Source organism: Acomys minous, assembly GCF_964271855.1.
Source record: "Acomys minous genome assembly, chromosome: 17".
Lineage (NCBI taxonomy): Eukaryota > Metazoa > Chordata > Mammalia > Rodentia > Muridae > Acomys > Acomys minous.
The window spans coordinates 58,469,687-58,484,108 of record NC_140500.1 but is presented as its reverse complement, the minus strand read 5'-3'; the positions used below and the strand labels follow the sequence as shown (position 1 = coordinate 58,484,108).

The following is a 14,422-nucleotide window of genomic DNA, read 5'->3' as shown; positions in this document are numbered from 1 at the left end:
GCACTACCAGAGGACAGGTGACCTGGGATTACAAACTCACCACCGGGGAGATCCAAGATGGCCGTACCCAGTGCACTTGGCTTCTGAGAAGCAGGCCCAAAGTGATTGCAGTGATTAAGAACAAGCAGTGCCAGCCTCTGGCCACTTGGCTATTCCTGCAGCCCAGGGAAAGCTCCCGGGTTCATGGATGCTGGGTCCCAACCTCTGGCCACCCTATCTAAGGAAATGGTTGCAGACTCAGATGCATGGCTCCGTCAGCCTCTCCTGAAGAGACCAGCCAGCCCTCAGAAGCATACAAGATCTTATCCCATAAGGACAGCTTCAGCTCAGAGACCATGGAGCAAGGGAGCGAGTGGCAGGGCTGCTGGTGCTAGTTGATTCACCAGTGAGAAGATGGCTGCTGGGTCCCTGAAGAGACCTGCTGGGCCTCAAAAGCACACAGACTGGACATTCGCACTCCAACCCCCTGACTGTGTAACTATTAGGGATACAGCCACCTGAGGGGAATGCAGGTCCTCTTGGCTTTAATACAATGGCTTTTTGCATCTACATAACCCTCTTCTCCTCCTCATCTCCCTCCACCTCCTCTTTCCTTTGAGATAGGGCCTCATGGGACATGCACTGTCTTGCACTCTTGTTGTAACAGAGGATGACCTTGAATTTCTGAATTTCCTGCCTCCACTTCCCCAAGCAATGGCATTATAGGTGCCCACCTTAATCCACTTTTCTCAAGCTTTCCAGGGTCTGTATATATTTGCTACTTTGTCTCACTGTGTCATTGTAGAGGAGGGGACTCTACTGCAAGTCTTCTCTACTGACTCAGATAGATGGCTCTGTCAGCCTCCCCTGAAGAGACCAGCCAGACCTCAGAAGCATACAAGATCTTGACCCATCGTTCTTGACCAGGGAAGGGAGAATAGGTACTCTACCTTTCAGAGAGCAGATCTGGGAAAAATGGAGGGTGGGTGTCATCAGCAAAAGTAGTGAATCCTGATGTCACGGACATCCACCTTCAACGCTGTGCTCTGTGCCCGTGCCTCGTTCCTGTAGGTATGGAGGAGACATATTTTGGAGTTATTGGATTTGTAGTGGCTGGGTAACCATGGGAATGGCTGAAGTCTCCCTGGACTCTGCTCTTTCAATGGTACCATCTTTGTGAAGAGGATGGCCAAAGCGCTTGGCACACTGCAGATGCTGTTGTGACCAGTTCTTTAGTCTCAGCTACAACAGTTATAACTCACTTGTAACAGCACAGCTCAAACATACCACAATTGGCTTCTTGACCACTGAAATGGGCCGATGGTCAGGAGGTTTTGAAGATGAAGGACACACTCAGTTCTGTGGTCCCCTTGGCTTTAATACAATGGCTTTTTATATCTACATAACCCTCTTCTCCTCCTCATCTCCCTCCACCTCCTCTTTCCTTTGAGATAGGGCATCTTCCGACATGCACTGTCTTGCACTCTTGTTGTAACAGAGGATGACCTCGAATTTCTGATTTTCCTGCCTCCACTTCCCCAAGCAAGGCATTATAGGTGCTCATCGCCATGCCCGCCTTAATCCACTTTTCTCAAGCTCTCCAGGGTCTGTATATATTTGTTACTCTGTCTCACTGTGTCATTGTAGAGGAGGGGACTCCACTGGAAGTCTTCTCTACTGGAGAAGAAATCTCCAGGAAGTCATGGCACAAAAGTAGTAAAAAGCAAAAGGAAAAAAAAAAGAAAGAAAGAAAAAGAAAAAACAATTGGCAGCACGGGGTGCTGTAGAGAAATCCTAGTAGATCAAGGACAAACTGGGATGCTTTTGAACTTACACCCTGCGCAGGCTCAGCATCTTACTGGTGTCTCAAGCTCCCTTGGGCCAGGTTGCCTGGCTGTTGGCTGGGCTCAGGGTGAACCATGGCTGCCTCACAGGCCATCTTGCCTCAGCTCGAGTAATCTCCCCTGCGCAGGAGCCAATTGGCAGCACAGGCTCTAGGGGAGTCCCACTGGGTGACTGGCTCTGCCTGGTCGCTGGAAGCAAGGAGCTGACATGAGATGCAGCCTGTGGCGCAAGGCACAGCACAGGGGCATCAAGGGGCACACTGTGGGTGGTTCAGGGACAGTATCAAATCATTCCAGATTCCTCTCTCATTCGTCTAAGAAAACAGTAGTATAGCTCCAGGGGTGTCAACAGCAAGAACTAAGTCAAAAACACAATCTTAGAATGGTGTCGTAAAATGGACTTGGACCTGAAGTCCCGTGTGGGTCCCAGGTGCTCACAGCACCCTTCGGTCTTCTAACAGGGCAATGCAGAGATGCTCAGTTCTCTACTGGATGTCCACCACAGCCCATTTGTGTGTCCACACTGACCGACCCCAGCCCTGGGCACAGCCCACCACAGGGCTGGAAAGACCCAGACCGGTGAGGCAGCCAACTTTGAAGACAAGGGCCTCTGTAGGGCCAGGAGCATGGTGTGAAGATCCAGGAAAGAGCCTGGTCAGACAGCACCCGCTGGGCAGTGCTGTGGGACAGAGGTTAATGCACCTCTATCCACTCTTTTCTCTGCTGGAAGACAGTGGGATGCGAGGTTCTCTGGGCATCAGAACTTCCTTCCGTTGTTCCTATACAAGGCAGATAGCCAAGTCATTGTGTTTGTGGTGGTTTGAAGGTGAAGCTGTTACGGTCTGAAAGTCACCACCAGGAGACCAGCACTCACACATGCAATCAGCAAGCGTGTTTTTATTTCGCTAAAGTAAAAATCCTGAACGCAGGGGGTCAGCCACTTTACAAAATGCCTGTCAGCAGCTCTCTCTTTTGTGTTTCCTTAAATTTCTATTTCTCTCTCTCTCTCTCTCTCTCTCTCTCTCTCTCTCTCTCTCTCTCTCTCTCTCTCTATCTCTCTCCTCTCCTGTGTGTGTGTGTGTGTGTGTGTGTGTGTGAGAGAGAGAGAGAGAGAGAGAGAGAGAGAGAGAGAGAGAGAGAGAGAGAAGGAGGAGGAGGAGGAGAGAGAGAGCGCACAATTTAGGGGAGAGATCAAATTAGTTAAGTTTTTGAGAAGCACAGATTTTCACACAGTGTCTTACTTTTCCTATTGCTAAAACACCTGACAAAAATAAGTGAAAAGGGTTTGTTTTGGCTCAGAGCTCCAGTCTACCATGGCAGGGAGTTACAGAGCAGGGGCTGGGCTCACAGTGTGCCTACAGCCATGGGGGCAGCCAGCAGGCAAGAGTGATGACTGCCTGTGCCCAGCTCCTTCCTCCTTATGCAGTCCCCGGGTCTCCCCTCTATTCACCTAACAGGATAATGTCCCATAGACACACCCAGGGGCTACCTCCTCCTCCTCCTCCTCCTCCTCCTCCTCCTCCTCCTTCTTTCTTTTTCTTTTTGAGACATGGTTTTACTCTGTAGATTTCAATGTCACAACACTCCCTATGTAGCCCAGACTGGATATGAACTCACAGAGATCCACGTGCTTCTGCTCTGAGTGCTGGCATTAAAAAGGCCTGTGCCACCACGCCAAACTTAAACAAATTAATTGTTGCTAGGATTTATCTCAGATGTAGGACACTGCCTAATAAGCTTGAAGTCCTGAGTTCAATCTTTTGTAGTACAAGTGAGAGAGAAAGAGAGAGAGAACGAAAAAGAGAAAGAGACGGGGGAGGATTCACTTAAAATGTTTTATTTTAAAGACAGGACTAGAAGGTCCTTAATTTGGTAGAGTCTTACCTACCCAGGATGCGTAAACACATGGACTCAGTTCCCGTCACCACAGAAACTGGTGTCTTACTCAATGTTATATTGCTGTGGAGACCTCATGATCACAGCAACTCTTCTAAAAAAGAAAACATTTAATTGGTCCTTGCCTATAGTTTAAGAGGTGTAGCCCATCATTAGGGTGGGGAGCATGGCTGTATGCATACAGTCATGTTACTGAAGAAGTAGCTGAGTTCTACATCCTTGAAAACAGACTCTGGGCTTAGAATGGGCTTTTTGAAGACTCCAAGGCCATCCCAGGGCCACTCACTCCCTGAGGACTAAGATTTCAAATAGATGAGGCTATGGGGCCCATTCTCCTCCACACCACCACACTGTGGATGCTGCCAGAAGCCTTAAGCCCAGGATTCAGGAGGTAGGGGAGGAGGATTAGGAGTTCAAAGACACCCTCCACTCTGTATGAAGTCAAAGGCCAGCCTGAGCTCCATGTGGCTAAATGCATAAAGAGATAGGTGATAGGTACAGTCCTAGATACATAGACAAATGATGTTTTAAATATTTGTAGAAATTATAAAATTTCTGACTCTATAGTCCAAGCTGACACAAATTCTGAATGAACTCCCTGCTTCTGACAAATATGTGCCACTACATTGTCTTTCTTAATTACACTAGCATTTGTTTATTCTCTGACAAGTTCATACATATAAGCCATGGGTCTTGATAACATGCACTCCCAACTACCTTGTTGCCCCCCAGGTATTTCCAGCCTGTCCCCTTCCACCCTTCCCATCGTCCCCTTTTCCCTCATGTGGATAACCTACGGCGCCCACTTCATGCTGCCTATTGCAATGTCGACCTCTATATACTGTTGGCTTGATCATGTATGGGTTAATACAGCTTCAGGGAGTTCAGTTCCCTGGCCCTGTCATGTAGGGTAGGCAGCATTTCCCAGCACTTCTCTCCCCTCTCCTGCTCTGACAATTATTAGTGTGGCGAATGAAAATGTAAGTTGGAGGGAACTTGTATTTCAATTTAAAGTTTCCACTGATCCAACAGGCAGCAATGTCAGACACACCTGGAAATTTCAAACAATTAATTTCCCTTTTATAAATTCCTTCATTTTAAAGATGTATTTCATTTATATGTGTAGGTGTGCGTGTGTGTGTGTGTGTGTGTGTGTGTGTGTGTGTGTGTGTGTGCCTTTGTATGTGCAAGTGTGTGTATGTATATGTGCCCCATGCGTGGAGGTGTCTGCAGAGGCTGGAAGAGACTGTCAAGCCCCTACAGCTGGAGTTGCAGGTGGTTGTGACACCACACCAATCATTAAGAAAAGGAAGCAGAGGTGCAATCCCAGCACTCCAGGAGGCAGAAGCAGGTGGATCTCTGTGAGTTCTAGGCCAGCCTGGTCTACAAAGTGAATCCAGAAAAGCCAAGACTACACACAGAACCCCTGTCTCAAAAAGCCAGAGAGAGTGGGAGGGAGAGGGGGCTCTCTACAAGCAGTCTGATGAAGGCTATTCCTAAATTAAGGTTCCCTCTTTCCAAATGACCCCAGTTTCAGTCAGGTTCAATAAAACAAACAAACAAACAAAACACTGCACTGACCCTTTTGCCTTGCCCAGGTTGCTCCTGCTGGGTACTCAGTGTGTTCATGAGCAGACGTTTTACCTTACTAACCAACACTCAAATACTCCCAACACTCAAAAACTGCTATAAACATCTACACACAGGAACACAAAACTGTCAAGTCACACTCATTCTCTCTTCTGTCTCCCTGTGCCTCTGTCTAATCCCTATGGATCTGCACATTAATTCTGTCCTCCCTACAACTGTTAGGGCATCTAGTAGACTTTGCTTTCTGTCATCATGGCCACCCACTAGCCAGTTTGGGTAGGACACTGCTGCAGTATACACTTATGCCAAATAGGATTAAAATCCAGCAAGGCAATGGTGGTGGCTGCTGAGGCAGCAGTGCACACGTTTAATCCCAGCACCTGAGAGGCAGAGGCAGGAGGATGTCTATGAGTTCAAGGCCAGCCTGGTCTACAGAGCAAGTTCCAGAACAGCCAAAGCTACAAAGAGAAGTCATCTTGGAAAAATAACAAAACAAAACAAATGAACAAACAACCAAACAAAGGCTTTGCACTCACTTTGCCTAACTCCAGGTGACATCTTTAATCTTCATCCACATGAATCAACGAGTTCAGGAGTCCCTGTCTCAGCCTCACTTCTAGTGACTGAATGAAAGTGACCTCACTGCTCCTAGGGATGGTGGAGGAAAAGGGTTTCATTGTAGATCTGAGGGAGAGAACAGCCAGAGATCTGCAAGAGTCCAGACTGAACACGGCCAGCTCACTGAACCGGGCCATGAGAGAAGGAGATGAGAGACTTAGAGAGGAAGAGAAGAGAGAGGGAAAAGGAGAGACAGCAAAGGGACAAAGAAAGGAGCCGAGGACCAAGAGAGCACATAGGCCAAAGGGCTGCACTATGTAGGCATCAGAGAGTGGGGAAAGGGGAGCAAACTCACAGGCTGGAGAGGTTTGGAGTGTGGGGTGGGGTAGGGTGGGGGTGAGAAGGGCTGAGAGGAGCCAGGGCTCTGTAATAAGCACTTGCCAGGCTGAGAAAGACTGGAGACCAGCCTCCTCCCTGCTGGTGAATTGGCACCTCAGTTAGCCATTCATCCCAGGTTGATTTGAGACCCCAAACAATGACCACCGAATGTAGAGCTTCCTAAGTCTTTCACGTCTGAGTTGAGAAAAGTGTCATCATTCTCAAACACCTGCACCAATAGCTTGGGTAGCTTTAAGAATTAGAAATAATGACTGAAAGTCATAACATAGTGGTATAGTGCATTTAGCAGACCAAAATACTGTTCAATATCCAGTGAAAAGAGAAAAAAAAATTCACACCCATGAGTGCCAAGATGACCTTAAGAATGCATCCAAAGGCGGGCTTCCAGTCTTCATTCCCAAGCGCTGATGTCACAGCCAGCTGTGAGCCATCCCATGTGGCTGGAGGGACCTACTGGGGTCCTCTGCAAGAGCAGAGGATGTTCTTAACCGCTGAGCCACCTGGCCAGCCTCAGCCTTTACTCTTGACCCTGCTTTGCTGCTGTTCATTCTATCCTCCATCTCCAGAGTCACCCCCTCTGCGGGTCTTTTCCTATGATCTCATTTTCCCTCTTGGCTCAGCCTCTTGGGTAACCCAGAAGCTCCTGCGTGACATTTTTCCTGTCTCACCCCTTAGGTCTGCTCTGTCCTTTCCTGCAGAGGAGCTGAGAGCGCAGATCCTGGGGCCAATTCTACTAGATTCTTGTCTTGTTTCTTGACAACCAGGCAGGGGTAGCTTTTAATCTGAGCACTAGGGAGGCAGAGGCTGGCTCTCTGAGAGTTACACCAACCTGGTCTACTGAGGAATTCCAAGACAGCCAGGGGTGCACAGAAACCCTAGATCAAAAAAAAATTACCAATTATGAACCTTATGGACCACAGAGGAAGAAGTTTAGAGAGGCGTTTGTTATAATTTGATAGGTTGGGATTTAAACAGGGAGGCTGTAGGAAGCGAGGAGAAAGAGAGCAAAGCCAGAGCTACAGTAGAGTAGGAAGACGTCTTAGTCAGTGTTCTGTTGCTCTGAGGAGACGCCATGAGCACAGCAACCCTTATTAAGGAAAATATCTAATTGGGGCTCGCTTATAGTTTCGGGTTGTTGTTTCATTACTGTTATGGCAGAAAACATGCCAGCCTGCGGGCAGACACGGTGCTGGAGAAGGAGCTGAAGGTTCCACATCTTGATCCACAAGCAGCAGAAGACTGATTTGAGCTTCTGAGACCTCAAAGCCCACCCCCACCGTGATGCACTTCCTCCAACAAGACCACACCTACTCCACTAAGGCCACACCTCCCAATAGTGCCACTCCCTCTGGGCCCAGCATTCAAATGAATGAGTTCCATGGAGCCCATAACTATTCAAACCACCACAGAGGGGATTCAGGAAATAAGGTAAACTCAATTCAGTCATCTAGAGGCCTTTAAAGGACCTATGGCAAAAACAGGCTACTTTTATGTCATCTTGAGGCAAGCTAAAGTCCTCTGAGAGGAGCGAACCTAATATGCTTCCATAAGACTGGGCTGTAGACAAACCTGTAGGGCATTTTCTTCTGATTGGTGTGGGATGGCCAAGCCCACTGTGGTTGATGCCACCCCTGGGCTACTGGTCTGGGTGCTGTAAGAAAGCAGGTTGAGCGAGCTGTCAGGAGCAAGCTGGTAAGCTACACTCTTCATGGCCTCTACATCAGCCCCTGGTCCAGGTTCCTGCCTTGTTGGTTTGCTTTCCTACCCTGGCTTCCTTCTATGACAAACAATGATCTGGAAGCAGAAGCCAGATACATCTTTTCTTCCCCAAGTTGCTTTCCTGAAGTTAGCTGTGTGGGTAGGGGACGGAGGAGAGCGAGTAGGAGGGGCAAGAGGGGCTTGGGAGTGGGCGTTGCTGGTAAACTCAGTTGGCCCAAATCAGGTCTCCAGAGTCAGTCACTTAGTCACATACAGCCTCTAGGCAGAGGTGCTCCTTTAGGAGATGCAAATAAACAGGGACATGTGTCTTTCCCCAAGGTCTAGACTTCCTGCTTCATCAACCCCCTTTCTTCAGGCTCTCCTCACACACTGGGAAGGGCCTGTGCAGGCAGGAGGCACTGGGAAGAACACAAGCTGAACCTGAAGGGAACTCTGCGCCTTCTTGCTGGGTTTGCGGCTCCACCATGGCTGGGGACTATGAAGAGGCCTCCCTAGAGTCTGACCTCACTGGGTCTCCTGGGTGGTGATGTCACCTGCTGCTATGCCTGGTCCCTGAGTCTCCAGCCACACTGACATCACCCCTGTTGTCTTGGGCTCTGTGGTGGCCTGACAAAAGCTCCAGGATTTGAATATGGAGAGTCCATTCCTCCCTCAGAATCTCTTCTTATGTGGGGGAAACCTTTCTCTGTCTCAGCCTGACTTCTGTCCCCTACAGTTATAAGCTCCACTCAGCACTTTGCGCCTCTAACACATTGCCTGTAATCTCTGATTTATCCATCTAAACTGGGAAACACAGGGGATTTAAAAAAGGGGGTGGAGGAAGCATCCCCCTCCTGAATTTTGCCAGACTGTGAGAAAGTTGAGATATCAGCCCATCTTCTCAACGTTTCCAGTATCTGACCTTCTCAAGGCTGCCCCTTTTTCCTTCTGCAGATTCATACTGCTTTCTGAAATTACCAAATATTTCTCTGCTCTAATTACTGCTCCATTTCCTAGAATCTGTAGAGATGTGTCTTCTGGTGTGCTTCTCACCTGAGGGCTGGCAGCCCCATGTACCTCCAGGATGGTGCTGCTCCAGGTAAATCAGAGTCAGGACTTTCATTGAATCCCAGGGGAGGAGGCAAAAGGCTAAAGACAAGTCGATCTTTAGTAAACAATGATTTAGTGAATGACACCGATGTGATAAAGCCTCCATAAAACCCCAAAGGACGGTTTACTATGGGAGCAGCCAGATGCTGAACACATGGAAATTCCTCGGTAAGTGCTGGGTCTGCAGCTACAGAGGTGTTAGCCACACTCCTCCCCACCTTCCATCATCCCTGGATCAAGGCAACCAGAGTCATCTACTTATAACTTGTGTTGTCACTTCACTAAGCAGCTAAACTCCTATTGCGTGATAACCCTGACACAGGGCAATACAGTAAGATCAGCTGCCTGTCAATCAAGAACACAGCAACTCTACTTATAACTTGATCTCATATTTTGAATCATCACTAAACTGCTGAGCTCAGAGATTCTTCTCTTTAAAAAAATGATCTATTTATTTATTTCTTTATTTATTTATTATATGCTCGTCTATGTGAATGTGCATCTACACGCCAGAAGAGGGCATCAGATCTCCTTATAGATGTTGTGAGCCATCATGTGGTTGCCAGGAGTTGAACTGAAGAGCACTTGAAAAGCTGTTACTGCTCTTAACCTCTAAGCCACCTCTCAAGCCCAGAGATTCCTTCCTTGAAAGGTTGGCTGTCTGTCATGTGTCAGCTTCTTTCACTGCAAGGATGACTACTGGACATTTCTTCTGAAATCTGTCTTAATGCTCCTTTTCTATTAAATTTGAAAAGTTGTTGTTGGTTTTTTGTTTGTTTGTTTGTTTGTTTGTTTGTTTGTTTTGGTTTTCATGACAGGGTTACTCTGTGTAGTAGCCTTGGCTGTCCTGGAACTCTCTTTGTAGACAAGGATGGCCTCGAACTCACAGCGATCAGCCTACCTCTGCCTCCTGAGTGCTGGAATTATTAGACTCCAGGTGAGATAGCTATGGAAGAATGGGGAGACAGAAGCACCCAGAGGGTCCAGGAACCCCACAAGAAGACCATCAAGGCTGTAGATAGAGACCCATGGGGGCTGCACAAACTCCTGTGCCAACCAAGGACAATGCACGCAGTGAACCTAGACCCTCTATTCCTATCTACCCAATGAACAGCTCATTCTCCATGGTTGTGGGGAGAGCAGGAACTGCCTCTGACATGAACTCTGGTGCCCCTAGTTGACTACTTCCCCTTGGTGGGGAGGCCTGGTGGCAAGCAGAGGAAGTGGAATCAGGCTATCCTGATGAGACCTGATAGGCTGAGATCACATGGTGGGGGAGGAGGTTTCCTTCTGTCACATGTCTAGGGAACGTGAAAAAGAGGAAAAAGGGAGAGGGGGAAATGGGAAGATACAAGTGAGGGATAACAATCGGGATGTAATCTGAGCAAATTACTTCAAAAAGGGAAGAAAAAAACCAAAGGTTAATATTGCAAAAAGTAAAAACAAATAAAACAAAATAAAGGTGTGTGCCAACACAACTGGCCTGAAAAGAATCTTTACTATTTAAAAACAAAAAGTCACAGGGTGCTGGGAGGCCCCAAACCTTGTATTGAAACATCCAGTGCAATGGGACTGGAGAGATGGCTCTGCAGTCAAGTGCACTTGCTGCTTTTGCACAGAACCCAGGTGCAAGTCCCAGAATCCACATGATGGCTCCCAACCATCTGTACTCTAGCCTCACAGAGTCTAGCACTCTCCTCTGCCCTTCACAGGCGCCAGGCATGCACATGGTGTACAGCATACATACATGCAGACCAGTACATGATACAGTTAAGGGAAAAGTGTTTACTGACCCAGAGAGAGAGAACATCCAGAGGCATCTGAGAGAGATCAGAACAGAGAGAGGAAGTAGTAGACTGAATGTGGCCAACAGACTGACCTCTCTGGGAGAGAAATAGGAACAGAACACACACCCATACACACACACACACACACACACACACACACACACACACACACATACACACACAGAGAGAGAGAGAGAGAAAGAGAGAGAGAGAGAGAGAGAGAGAGAGATACAGAGTAGCCAAAATAGCAGGATTATGAGAATCACTAGTGGAGTGGAAGGAAGCCCATCAGCTGGAAGGACTTTATGTTGGGGAGGAGGTGAGAAAAGCTAGGGGATGCATGGACTTTGAAATGTGTAGCAGGTACTTGTGATACTGAAGGACCCTAAAGGCCAACATGCACTTTGCTGTGCTAATAGGCACTGCAGGGAGCCATTTGTCCTTTCTGGAAGGCAGGGGAATACAGTTTCCCTTTGACATGACAACTCACACACATAAGATAAAAATAACATGGGGGCTGGAGAGATAGCTTGGAGGCTGAGAGCACTGACTGCTCCTCCAGAGGTCCTGAACTCAATTCACAGGAACCTCTATAATAAGAGCTGGTGCCCTCTTCTGGCCCTCAGCTGTACTTGCAGGCAGAACACTATACACATAATGATAAACACATCTTTTTTTAAACATAAAAATGAATTACAATAATACGCTGCCAGGGCTAGTCCCTCTCACTCACGCACAAGCAGAAGCAGGGTTGCCAAGGCTAGTTTACAGGGATAGGTTTGTTTTAGGAGGTCCATGGCCTGAGTCAGTTTCTGGGGTTCCATCGAATGGCTCGTCCTCTGATTCCTTCTACAGGGATATACATTTAGCTGCCATGCTGTTTCCCCTCTTCATCCACTTCCACTGTCTATCCTATTCCCTTTCTCAGTGAGATTCAAGCAGCCTCCTTGGGTCTTCTTAGCTTCTTTGGGTCTGTGAATGGTAGTATGGTTTTCCTGTACTATATATATGGCTAAAGTGAGTACACACCCTGTGTGTGTTTCTGTGTCTGAATTACCAACCTCAGAATGATATTTTCTAGTTCCATCCATTTGCCTGCAAATTGCTTGATTTCCTTGGTGTTTGTTTCTTTGTGTGTTTGTTTCGTTTGGTTTTTCGAGACAGGCTATGTTAGCCTTCGCTGTCCTGGACTCACTTTGTAGACCTGGCTGGCCTCTAACTCACAGCGATCCACCTGCCTCGGCCTCACAAGTGTTGGGATAAAAGGCATATACCACCATGCCCAGCGACGTCTTTGATTTTAATAGCTAAGTAGTATCCCATTGTTAAAAAGTACTATATTGTCTATATTAATTCTTTGGATGAGGGCCATGTCGGTTGTTCCAGTTTCTGAAGCTGCTATGAACAGTTGAACAAATGTCCTTGTTGTATGGGGGAGCATCTTTTAGGAATATTCCCAAGAGTGCTATAGCTGGGTCTTGAGATAAAGCTATTGCCAATTTTCTGAGAAAGCGCCAGAAAGATTTCCAAGGTGGTTGTACAAGTTTGCACTTCCACCAGCAATGGAGGAGCCTTTCCCTTTCTCTTAATCTTTGTCAGCAGGTGCTGCCTCTTGAGTTTCTTCTCCTAGATATCTGATGGGTGTAAAATGGGATGGAAGGGTAATTTTTGAAGAGCTATAAGACACAGTTTTACAAAGAGATTGAAGGAACAAATAGAATTGCTCTCTCATCTATACAGGAAAACACAACTTAGAACGATACAAGCTGGAGTAGGTGACTCTCATGCCAAACAGAATCTGCTGATGTCATCATCTGGACATGGCAACCTTCTGAAACACAAGTAAACAACATATATGTGTGTGTGTGTGTGTGTGTGTGTGTGTGTGTGTGTCTGTGTGTGTGTATCAACACTGAGGCATTTTTAGAGGTCAGGAATAAAACAAAATACCTGGGTGTGGCCCCTTCACCTGCAGCCATGAGAAGGATGATTTGCTGTGTAGACAATTCAGGCTGCCTTTTTGTTTTGTTTTTGTCTTTGTGCTTTCGAGACAGGGTATCCTCCATGTCGACCTGGCTGTCCTGGATTGTTCTGCAGACCAGGCTGGCCTTGAACTCAGAGATCTACCTGCCTCTGCCTCCCACAGGTTGGGATTAAAGGCCTTTGCCATCATCGCTCAATTCTTTTTCTTGCTCATTTTCAGTATATTAACTCAATTCTTCAGGGATACTGAGAAGGACTATATGCATGAGACTGCAGGGGGCCATTGGGGGCTCATATATTTTGAGTTTGAGTATTTGGTTCCCAGTTAGGCTTTAGGAAGGATTAGTAACAGTGACCTTGTTCAGAATGTTGTCACTGGGGTGGGCATTGAGGTTTCAAAAAGTACAGGCCAGGTGTGTTCTCTCTCTCTCTCTCTCTCTCTCTCTCTCTCTCTCTCTCTCTCTCTCTCTCTCTCTCTCTCTCTCTCTCTCTCTCTCTCTCTCTCTCTCTCTCTCTCTCTCCTGCCTCGCTCTCTCTGCCTCTTCCTCCCTCCCTGCCTCTCCTTCCCCCTGCAGATCTAGATGTAAGCTCTCAGCTCCTGCTCCAGTGCCATGCATACCTGCTGCCATGCTCCCTGCCATGATGATCATGCACTCACCCTCTGAAGCTGTGAGCAGCCCTCAGTTCAATTCTGCTCTTCCCTGCACTGCTGTGCACATAGAGTCTCTTCACAGCAACAGGACAATGACTAAGACACTGGGTGACTCAGCAGCACCACTCTGGTGCTGGAATCCCAGGGAGGCCCTAGAGAGCCACCAGTTTTCAGTCCACACTGGAATCCAGGAGTGGGTGCTAACACCAGCTAGGAGAGGGCTGAGAATCCAGGAACTGGCCAGTGAGAGGGAGGGCAAGCAGACAGAAAAGCACAAGATTTCTTCTTGTGTGTCTCTATGTAGGCTGCCAGCTGAAGGCGTGGCTCATTAGGGTGGATCTTCTGACTCAAATGATCCAGATTTAGGGTGAGTCTCCACTTCAAATAGTTCAACCAAGGAAAATCCCTCTCAGGTGCGCCCAACCTCCTGGGCTTCAGTTAATGCTGATTTAAGAATTATCCATTTTTTATTTACTCATTTTACAGCCTGATCACAGGCCCCTCCCATCTCTCTGCCCATTCCCTCCCTCACACCACCTACCCCACTCCCTTTCCCATTCTTCTCAGAGAAAGGGGGTCCCCCATGGGTACCAAGCCACCCTGGTGCATCATGTCACAGCAGAACTAAGTGTATCCTCCCCCACTGACACCAGACATGGAAGCCCATTTAGGGGGAAGGGATCCAAAGGCAGGCTACAGAGTCAGAGACAGCCCTCACTTCACTTGTTAGGGGACACCCAGGAAGAACAAGCATGCACCTCTACTACATATATGTAGGAGGTCTAGGTCCAGCCCTCGCATGCTTTGGGTTGCTGGTTCAGTCACTGTGAGCCCCCATTAGCCTAGGTGAGTTGACTCGGTAGGTCTTCTTGTGGTGTCCTTGACCCCTCCAGCTCCCTCTATCCTTTCCTGCATTCTTCCACAAG

The 14,422-nt window shown here is 47.7% G+C and overlaps 1 long non-coding RNA gene across 1 annotated transcript in view; it reads right to left on the bottom strand.

The window, feature by feature from the left end:
• Positions 1 to 14,422, bottom strand: part of LOC311587927 — an 85,673-nt gene that overhangs the window by 9,969 nt on the left and 61,282 nt on the right. Inside the window, exon 2 of the long non-coding RNA XR_014776015.1 lies at positions 930 to 1,044. This is a non-coding gene — a long non-coding RNA (uncharacterized lncRNA). The remainder of the gene's footprint in view (positions 1 to 929; positions 1,045 to 14,422) is intronic.